This window comes from Nannospalax galili, unplaced genomic scaffold, assembly GCF_000622305.1.
Source record: "Nannospalax galili isolate Female #2095 unplaced genomic scaffold, S.galili_v1.0 scaffold1229, whole genome shotgun sequence".
NCBI lineage: Eukaryota > Metazoa > Chordata > Mammalia > Rodentia > Spalacidae > Nannospalax > Nannospalax galili.
Window position 1 is genome coordinate 322912 of NW_008359121.1, and position 10549 is coordinate 333460.

The following is a 10549-nucleotide window of genomic DNA, read 5'->3' on the forward strand; positions in this document are numbered from 1 at the left end:
GGACCTTTGATTTATCTTCACGTAGGCAGAACTGGTAAAAGAAAGGATCCAGGGGCTCCTCCCAAGCCTATGTGACCCCTGAGGAACATATCCTTAAATATTCTTAAGAGTAAAAATAAATTGGTTTATCTGGACCACCTATATGGCATTAAACACCCAAATGGAAAGTATAACCAAAGATTAAAGTGGCCAATATAATTTTTTAAGAGTCCATATGTATAGCTAAAGGCTACATAATAAGAAACAATGCCAGACAGGAGATACCTTCTTTTGAGTGGTTGGCCAAGGTGGCCCAAGAGCCTCCCAGATAGTAACCCAGCATAGAACTGGGAACTTGAACAGCAGACCCCAATCTTATCTAAAGGAATATTGACATTGCTCCTAGATGAGGAACAGATGACCTTCCTAAAACAAAGACCTCTAGATAGGCTGGCTATATTCACCGGATGGACAAGTGCCGGGGAATGGCTGGGGGTGCTGACAACACAGCAGACAGTAGCAGGGATGACAGAGTATCAGGGCTCTAGTGGGGGGAGGCTGTGGGAGGGTGCCACCTGGGAAGTGAGTGTATAGATGAATAAGGTTGTTTGTGATGTTCTGTTTGATATACACATAAAAAATCAACACATTAAAAAATGAGTTATATTTGAGGAGGAAGCATAGAAATTTATGTCAAGTAGTATCATTGCCACTGATATCTACCTGATGACTTTATACCCATACACAGTTGCCAAGGAGGCGAGTGCAACCAACTATGACTTGTAATAATCAGATAATACAGATTAAAGACGCATGTGCCAACATCTAAATGTTGTTAGTAAAAACAATGAGTCTCTCTGTAAGAAACAGTATACTATAAAATGAAATGGAGATCTTTTTTAAAGGCTAAAAACATTCAGTTTTATGTCTTTCAGGGTTTATATTGAGTTCAATATTGTATAAGTGTATTAATTCAACTGTAAACCAAAAAATTTTATAGCCACTTTTGAAAGAGATGTATCTCTGCTTTGGAAATTTTTATCGAGTATGTTAAAGCTGTAATGAAATGCTTCTTCTAAAAAATAAAAAAACCAAAAATCTCTTCCAAACCAAAAAAAAATTGCTAAAAAATCAATAAAAACCCTTTCATTGATTAGAAATGGATTAAAGATAAAAAATCAACAGTATCCCCTAAAAAAGAACATATAGGGCTGGGAATGTAGGTCAGTGAATGGGTGTTTGCTTAGCATGTCCAGTGGTCTGGATTGACCAAGAGTACTGCAAAAAAGACAAACCAACTAACCAACCAACCAAACAACCAACCAACCAACCAACCAACAAATTCCAAACAAAAAAAATGACCCCAAGGATACAGAGAAAGTGGAATTATTTTTTCTCAGTTTTTAAATCATTTATCACTCATTCATTTTCTGTGTATCTGTGTGGTATATGTACATGACACACATGTAGAGGTCAGAGGACAATTTGTGAAAGTAGATTCTCTCCTACTACGTGGGTCCTGGGGATCAGACTCGTGGATGGTGGCAAGTGACTTTACCTGCTGAGCCATCTTGGTGGTCCCAGGAGATGCAATTCTTAGTGGTCTTTGGTTGGCGTATAATTTAGGGCAGACAGTAAGAAAAAAAGCACTGAATTTGCTGAAGGAACTGAAAGTAGAATTTCCCTAGGTTTTAACTTTCTCTAACAATTTATTCAAAGAAATAGCAAACAATATGTCAAAATAATACTTGCAGTTTATATATTTTATAGCACTTTCCATGATAGCTAAGACCTGGGATTGACTTAGGTGTCCATTGTAGGTTGATAGATGAAGAAAATATGGTATGAAAACAATAAATGATGTCATCCCAGTCATTTAAAATTGCAAGATGGAACTGGCAGATATTCTGTTAAACCAAACAAAATAGTCCCCTCAAGGAAAACACTGCACATTTGCATCAGTGTGTGGAACATAATAGAGTTTGCTTCATATCAGCCATCAGCTGAACAGTGGAACTAGAGTCTGGGAAGAGGAGGAGTTAGCAGGGATATGAGAGGTGGGCTAACAGGTACCATGCTGCAGTTGGATGTCAGAGAAAGCATTCTATAGTGCAGACAGTGAGTATGTTTTACAACATATATGTTGATCTATCTACATAATGAAGTACTTAGAGCAGGGGACTTTCAAGATTGATAACAAAAGAAACTTTGGATGTTCAAGGAGATGGAAATGATATCTATCCTTGTTTGGTCATTACTTACTATACATATTCATCTATTTAGTCAATAAACGTGGATCATTTTAATAAGGAATTTGAGAAATTTTAGACACACAGTTGGAGTATTTTATATTGTTTCAGCTTCATTATCCTGTTCTATGGATTTGGTCAAATTTTGAAAATTGCTAATCTTTCCTTTACCAATATAGAAAAAAAAGTGTTAGCATCACATTATTCTTGCGACAACTACTTGTATAGGGGACTTCTATAGGGGACACTTTGCAATCCTGATTAGAAGTATAATTTCACAGTTATTAAACCATTTTAAGTGTTTTTCAAAGTAGACTAGAAATTGGGTGAAATCTACAGTTATTGTTAAGAGAATGTATATTAACTGCTATTTATCTGAAAAACATTGTACTCATGAGGGATCGTTGATGACTGTCTTCACAGCATTGAGCAGATCTGAACTTTACATTGTGAGGAAGTCCATTCTAACACCTGCCCCTTTGGTCTGCATGCAAACAACATCATCAGGTTGATGGTCAAACAAGGGAATGCCAACCACTGGGATTCCATGGTAGATCGCCTCATAGAGGCTGTTGGTTCCACCGTGAGTTATAAAGGCTTTGGATGACCTAGCATTGGGAGAAAACAGGGAAAATATTAGCTATAAGTCTTAAAAATAAAGATGTGGCTCTCTTACATACATGCTGTCAAAACCATAATACACATGGAAATAAAATTAAAGTCAATTAAGTACTTTTAAGTGCACTCAAATTCCTTTCAAATCATAGAGTAAGAAGCACCATAAGTCCTCTCATGATTAAGTGAAGGACACATGATGAAGAGGTAGTGCATGAAAGATAGAAATGAGTTTGTGCAAAGGACAGAAAGGGCAGAGTACATCTCAAGTAGAGCAAACAGCATATGCACAAACATGTAGAGACAGAAGAATATGGTCTCCTAGAGAAATGGTGAAGTCACTGTGTGTGATATGTTGCTTCCAATCAGCAGGTTGTGGGGTCTTCATGGTGCTGGAATCAGAGTTAGGACAGCAATTCTTCACCATCAAATTCAGTTCCATCTCCGGTGTGGATTGTTTTTTGGCATGGTAAGTAAGAGTCAGTCAATATAAAAGAATGTCATTTTCATTGTCATATGAAATTTCCCTACATTGATAAAAGGATACTATACAATTACAGATATAGGAGATAGAGAGAAAATTAATGAAGTGAATGAAAATTTATCTGAAAGATAATAACAGCTGAAGTAAAAATGGAAGCTGGTCATGTTGAATGTTACAGAGTGGAATAGAATATCATCAAATGTTATTTATCCATTTTCCCTGGGACTAGAACACAATCTTCATAAATGCATTTTTTCACTGACCTCTTCTCTTTCTGACTGGCTATTACTCATGTTTCAGAATTTTTCTCTCATGCCTTACCAAGAAGGTCATTCTGGGGGATCCACAGATACACAGGTACTGAGCTGAGTATTGGAACCCAGGGTGTCTGGCTTCTTGCCTTCAAATCTCCATAGAACCTATTACGATAAAGCTAGACTCTTAATGGATTTTGGGGGGCTAGGGAAGCCAGAGGGAAATGTGCTCATACCACAAACAGTGTCTGAACATTAGTACATATGTATACTTAGGGGCTGTATGGTAAGGAACACAGTGCAGACAGGAAAGACTTCTCTTTGAGTGGTGGGTCAGAGTGGTCCTAGGGACTCCCCAAATAACAAGGGATATTGCCAGAGCTCCTGGTTATCTCCCCAAACTGGAAGGTTAGACCCTATTGCTGAAAACAGGACATATTTTGGGCACAGGACTTGGAGCAATGTAACAGGAAATTACCTGGAAGCCTTCTACCTGAAGTCTAGCTCTCATAGTTCTAGAGGACACTATGTAAGTTGTTAAGGGATAGAAACCATCAGTGGTCTAAACCAGCCCTAAAACCTAATAACCATAGTGCCTGGAAGAGGAAACTACCTCTTTTGGTGGTGCAATAGTGCAATTGTTATCTGGGGACTAATCAACAGCTATCTAATTAGACTGAAAGCCCTCCCAATGAGAGCAAACTCATGGATGTGACTGTAAACACAGCCAAATACACATGGATGGAGAGGTCATAGAATGTAGAGAAAACCATATCTCTGTCATATCTCTAGACAAATGAAATTTCTTGCCAAATCCTCAATACGAGTCTTTATATTTACAGACGTGTACTGTATACCACTCATCAAAGAAGCTTCTTTTTGCAACAGATGGAGGCTATTGCAGAATCCCACAACTGGTCAGACACAGAGAATATATGTCTGAGAGATGCCCAGTCCTGGGTGATATATCTAGAGGTGAACCTCTACAGCTAAAGTTCATGTAACATAGTGGAACTTGGGGTAGAGAGAAAACTAGGGCATCCCTTCAACTCTCACCAGTGAAGTGTCCTTATATAACACAGTGAGATGCACAGAAGCCAAGTTTTAAAGAATAAGAGACTGCAGAGTGTGTCCCTGGATAAGACTCCTACATTAAACCTCACCCACCCAGGGCTCAGGGAGCATTGTGAAAGAGGGAACAATAAAATAGTAAGAGCCAGGGTTGCTTCATTAACATAGGAAAGCAGAGGCTTTCAGGCCACTGTAAGCTTTCACTTGCACATGTGAACTTGTGGCAATGATGGCATCGAGTACAGGACCGATGTCAACTCAATCAGACAAGGGTCTAGAGTGGAGTGAGGGAAATGGGTGGTGGGCCAGCCCTAGTCTGAGACTGATTACTACTCTACTACTGAGAGTAGACCTTACTTACCATCTCTAGGTAGGCTGACTAGACTCCAATGGATGAATTTGCACCAAAGGATGTCTGGGTACAAGTGTTTGGCGGGACAGATCTTAACATGTATGGCAGAATACATGAGGTCTGGTGGGTGGTTTGGGGTTATTGATGGGAGAGGGGATCTCAATCTGAATAGATTCTGCTGTATGAGATATACAAAAACTCAATAAACTTTAAAAAATTCAAATTACTCATGTTAGTAGTCTAAAGAAGTTAAGAAATAATATAGTTAAATCCTTAATATCTGAGAGCTTGGCAACAAGAATGAGGCTGATAAACATGAAGAATCATCTATTGTTGGTGCAAATACAGTATACACTCCTCTACTTGTTTTTATCTGTGTTAAAGGCATGACATGCAACACTGATATTTAATAAACTGTAACTTGAGCAAAGGAGCCCATCAGTATTACATTGGTGGATTTAAGAAATTTGTGGCTATGTTTCTAGTTCAATAACCAAGAAAAGTTACTAATGACCTACACCTTTATTTTGTTTTACCAAACTACATTTACAGGAGTTTGTGTTGCAAAAATTCAGCACCAATATTTCTAAATGATATTTGTCGCAGTTTACTTAGAACATGTTTATCATGCTATTTTATTCAAATTGGGCTCTTCTAATTCCATACTTTATAAGGTACATGATCCACTTCAGGAGTAAGTTCCTGACTCCATTATCTTACATTTCCTTATTCTAATAATACACATCCAATATGGATTGGTTTTTCTTCCTCCAAGACTGGTCGGCTTGGTGAACTTGAGATTGGTGAGCTCTGGCATACTTTTGTAATAGCAACCAAAACAGTACTTAATAGGTCCATTTCAAAATGTAGTAGAATAGATGAGACAGATTAGACAGAAATATTGCACTGTGACAGAACTCCAACCTTTGAATGCTAGTGTATACTTACTGGTTAGAATTTAATTGCAATCATTAAATTTTAGCGTGTGCAAAGTCTTCAGTAATTTTCTGAGGATACGGAGGAAGTAAGAGGGCAGATTTTTCTGTATTTGCCTATAATACTATTGTAACACAAAGTTCACACTACACTCCAGTGCATTTCTTACTGAATCAAAGTTATTAATCAAAATATCCTTTACTTCAGTATCTGTCATGTATATTTTTGTCTTGCAAATGATTTCAGAGATAAGATAATGTTATCATGATAGTTTACATTTCACACAGGAAGTTTCTAGAGTCAGACCTACCACACCGTGTAAGGGATTCAGGAAGCAGTGATGTGATGAGGCACTCCATTTCACTTTCTGTGGAATCAGGGAAAGGGCTGCTGTAATCACATTGACCCTGTCTTCTGTCAGGTTGCCAACCACTGACCCTGGAGAAAACACCACAACACCATGTTTTCTGGAGCTCTGGACAAAGTCTTTCATCTCCTGTTAAGGAAACATTGGTTCATCACAGAAGAGCAGTAGTACCACAAAGCATGTTGTAAAGATTGGTACAAATATCCAAGGAAGAAAGTTGAGTATTATTAACAACCATTGGAGTGCTGGCTCTCCTCAGAATTCCTGAAATACAGATAATATAAAACATGCAATTTTAACCATTCGTAAGCCTTACAATCCACTGGTGTAATATGAATGTACATACATATTCATACATACAGCTCCACACAGCTCACACATGGAGCATTTTGATCTTGAAAAACTGAAAAGTTGTATAAATTAAATCCAAAATTGTCCTTCTTCCTCCTTGGTTCCTTGACTACTATACTTTCACCTTTTCTGTCTAGGATTTTAGCAAGTCTTAGTAGTTTATGTAAAGGGATTCACATAGCATTTTTCACTAGCTGATTTTACTTAGTGCAATGTCATTAAGGTTCTTAAAGGTCCATATGTCCATATTCCCTACATTACAAAAGCTTGGTGACATTTCTCCATGTTGACATGCTTATATATTGTTTATCAATAAGTCCTTTAATTAATATACAGTTTGCTTCTACTGCTATGATTATACTTGCACAAATATCACTTTGAGATTGTTCAATCAATTCTTTTATATATGTACCCAGGAGTAAAATTACTGGCCCATCAATCTATTTCTAATTTTTTAGCAATCACCATACTCTTTTCAAAAAAAAATTTATTTTATATATGTACATATGAGTTTATTCCCTGTTTGTATGTAAGTGCACCTGTGTCATGTAATGCCTGCAGATGTCAGAAGTGGGCACTCGATTCCCTGCAACTGTAGTTATGGACAGATGTTAGCCACCAGGTGGGTCCTGGGAACTGAACCTGAGTCCTCTGCAAGAGCAGCCAGTGCTCTTAATCCTTGATTCATCTCTCCAGGGTCCAACCTCCATACTTGTTTCAATATTGGTTATTCTAAACAGTATAGGTCAGTTTTTGTTTTTGTTATTCTTTTTGATTTTTTGCCTTTTTGAGACAAGGTCTCCCTGTAGTCCCAGCTGGCCTAGAACTCTCTATGTAGACCAGGCTGGCCTCGAACTCACAGAAATCCACCTGCCTCTATATCCCCAGTGCTGGGATTAAAGGCATGGACCACAACGCCTGGCTTAATATTGGTCAGTAATGTTGGAAAATTATTTCCTATGTAAGATCAATTTCATTTAGTGTATTTGCAAGTTCAAATGTATGTATACATGTATATGTATGTGCTTCTCCTTGTATCATCCATTAAGAAAGTAGATAAATTCATTGCATGTTTATGAAAGTGACTTTTTCTTGACCAAACTCCATCTACCTTCTCTAAGATCACTTTGTACATAGGACTTGGCTTTTGGATGTCCTCTCTGCATTTGATGGCTGTGTGTTCTTTTTTCAAACTGAAATTTAAAAACAATCCTTTAATAGAATCTTGCTAAATAGTGTAACCCAAACACCAACACTAGTCTCGATCATTCTTCATGTATGTTTCAATCGCCCACCCTCCTTCCCAGGTGATATCTAATCCTAAATATCTTGAGTAACTTTCTTTTCATAACAATTACAGTGTTAAATCTCAGTTAGGGTCAGCTTCTTCTTTGGCATTCTGAACCTCTCTTGTTGGACCATGCATGTGCATATTTAAAGACATGATCTGCATTAATGACTGACTGATTAGTTGTCTGTTAGTGAGTCAAATTCCTGAAACACTGCTCTGCAGAAACATCTACTGATTTCATTAAAAGCGACACTTCTAAGCCATAGTATAGTGATGCTTAAAAAAAAAAAATCAGCCTGACACAGCATTCATAAGCCCAGGAATGGACCCAACCTGCTGAGTTCCTGTTCCTTCAGATTTTTCTTGGAACTGTGCTCCCCAGCCAAGGCTTAGCTAATTATTTTTGAAATGGTATGTCCAGCATAAAATGGGGAAGTAGAGGTCAGGGCCTCACCCTTATCAGAGTCTCTCATACTTTGATCCCTAGGTCTAGATTATTACGTAAACACAAAAAAACAGATTTCTCTCATTGTCTGCACTGAGAAAATCATGTTGCTTTGAGTGCTTTCATATGTGAAGCGTGCATATGCACATGCATACTCTATTTTACACTATCTTGAGTGGAGTGCAAGGAAGAGTCCTGAGGTTTAAGGTCATATGCTAGGCCACAAGAGAAGCAGATAGCTCTGAATTTACTTACATTGTAAACAGTAACTTTTCGGTTGCAAGATTAAGTAAAAGTCATTCATTATCTCATTCATTATATCTGTATTGTAAAAGTAAGTCCTATAATTAATTACCCCACCTTTCTCTTTAAATTGAATTAGAATTCAGGAAAAACAGAGGCCAGGTTCCTAGATGTCCCAGTTTTAATGGGCTGGATTAGATTTCCTGATAAACAGAATCTGGTTAAAATTACAGGCTTCTTTGATTGAAGGGCCTGCTTTCTTGGAGCTCTTACTGTCTCAAGAGTGAGAATTTTTCCCGACTTTGGGGTGGGTTTCTTTTTGCTTGGCTACTGCATGACTGTATTTTGGTCAGATGTAAACCCTTTTCAATCCTTTCCTAACTTTTTAAAAAAATTTAATTACCACATACTTAGAAGAAGCAATTCATTACATCAGCATTGACATATTCAATAACAATTTTCTGAGCTAGGCTGCATCTCTTACAAAATCGGTTGTACATTTTTAGTTTTACAGCTGAATTATTACAGTTACACAATATTGTACTCAGTATAAACCCTATAAGACATAAAATTAAATGAGGCTTTAACCTTTAAAAAAGATCTCCATTTCATTATTATTTCATTATTAAAGTACAGAGTTTCATGCAGAAAACTACATTTTTAATGCAATTGACATTAAGATGTTTGCACATGCATTTCTAATCTCTATATATCAGATTATTACTAGTCACAGGTGCTTACTTTCTGAGCTCCTTGGCATCTGAGCATGGATATAAAATCATCAGGTAGATTTTAATGATAATGTTTTTCACATCTACCTATTATTAAGGAGCAACATTTTATGCTTTGAAGAATCATTTTGTTTTAATCGTTATACTTTAAAAAATTTTTAATAACTACATGATTAAAAGCTTTTCACTACAGTTTTAACATATTCAGTAACACACTCCAGAGCAACAGTATATCTCTTTCACAAATGAGTGTAAGTTTTTACATTCACAGTTGAATTAATATAGTTATATATTATTGAACTCAGTATAAGCCCTGTAAGACATAAAATTGGATGAGTTTTTAACCTTTAAAATGATCTACATTTCATTTTAGAATATATTGTTCCTTGCAGACAGACTCACTGTTTTTGCTAACACTGAGGTGTTGGTGCTTGCATCTCTAATCTGTATGTATCTAATTATTACTGGTCATAATCGGTTGCACTTGAGTCCTTGGTGCCTGTGTATGTCTATAAAGTCATCGGGCAGATTTCAATGTTATTGTTTATCACTTCTACTAATTAGCATGACATAAATTTCCATGCTTCCTCCTCAAATATAATACTTTAAAAAATGTTGATTTGTGTGTGTGTGTATATATCCTCACAGAACATACCAAAATATCTCCTTCGACTATACACCCACCTCCCAGATAGCACCCTCCCATAGCTTCCCTCCCCCCACTAGAGCCCTTATACTCTCATATCCCTGCTAAAGTCTGCTGTGCTGTCAGCACCCCAGCCATTCTCCACTACTTGCCCTTCTGGTGAATCTAGTCAGCCTATCTAGAGGTCTTTGTTTTACAAGGGTCAGCTGTTCCTCATCTAGCAGTAATCAGTTGTCAATATTCCTTTAGATAAGATTGGGGTCTGTTGTTCATTTTCCCAGTTCTATGCTGGGTTACTATCTGGGAGTCCCTTTGGACACCCTGGCTAACAACTCAAAAGAAGGTATCACATGTCTGGCATTGTTGCTTGTTATGTAGCCTTTAGCTATACATATGGACTCTTAAGAAATTATATTGGCCCCTTTAATCTTTGGTTATCCTTTTGGGTGTTTAAGGCCATACAAATGGTCCGGATAAACCAATTTATTTTTATTCTTAAGGTCGTATGAGGATCTGTTCCTCAGGGGTCACATGG

The 10549-nt window shown here is 37.3% G+C and overlaps 1 pseudogene; it reads right to left on the reverse strand.

The window, feature by feature from the left end:
- Window positions 1-2619: 2619 nt before the first annotated feature.
- On the reverse strand, window positions 2620-7368 carry LOC103725534 (annotated as a pseudogene).
- Between the last annotated feature and the right edge of the window lie 3181 nt (window positions 7369-10549).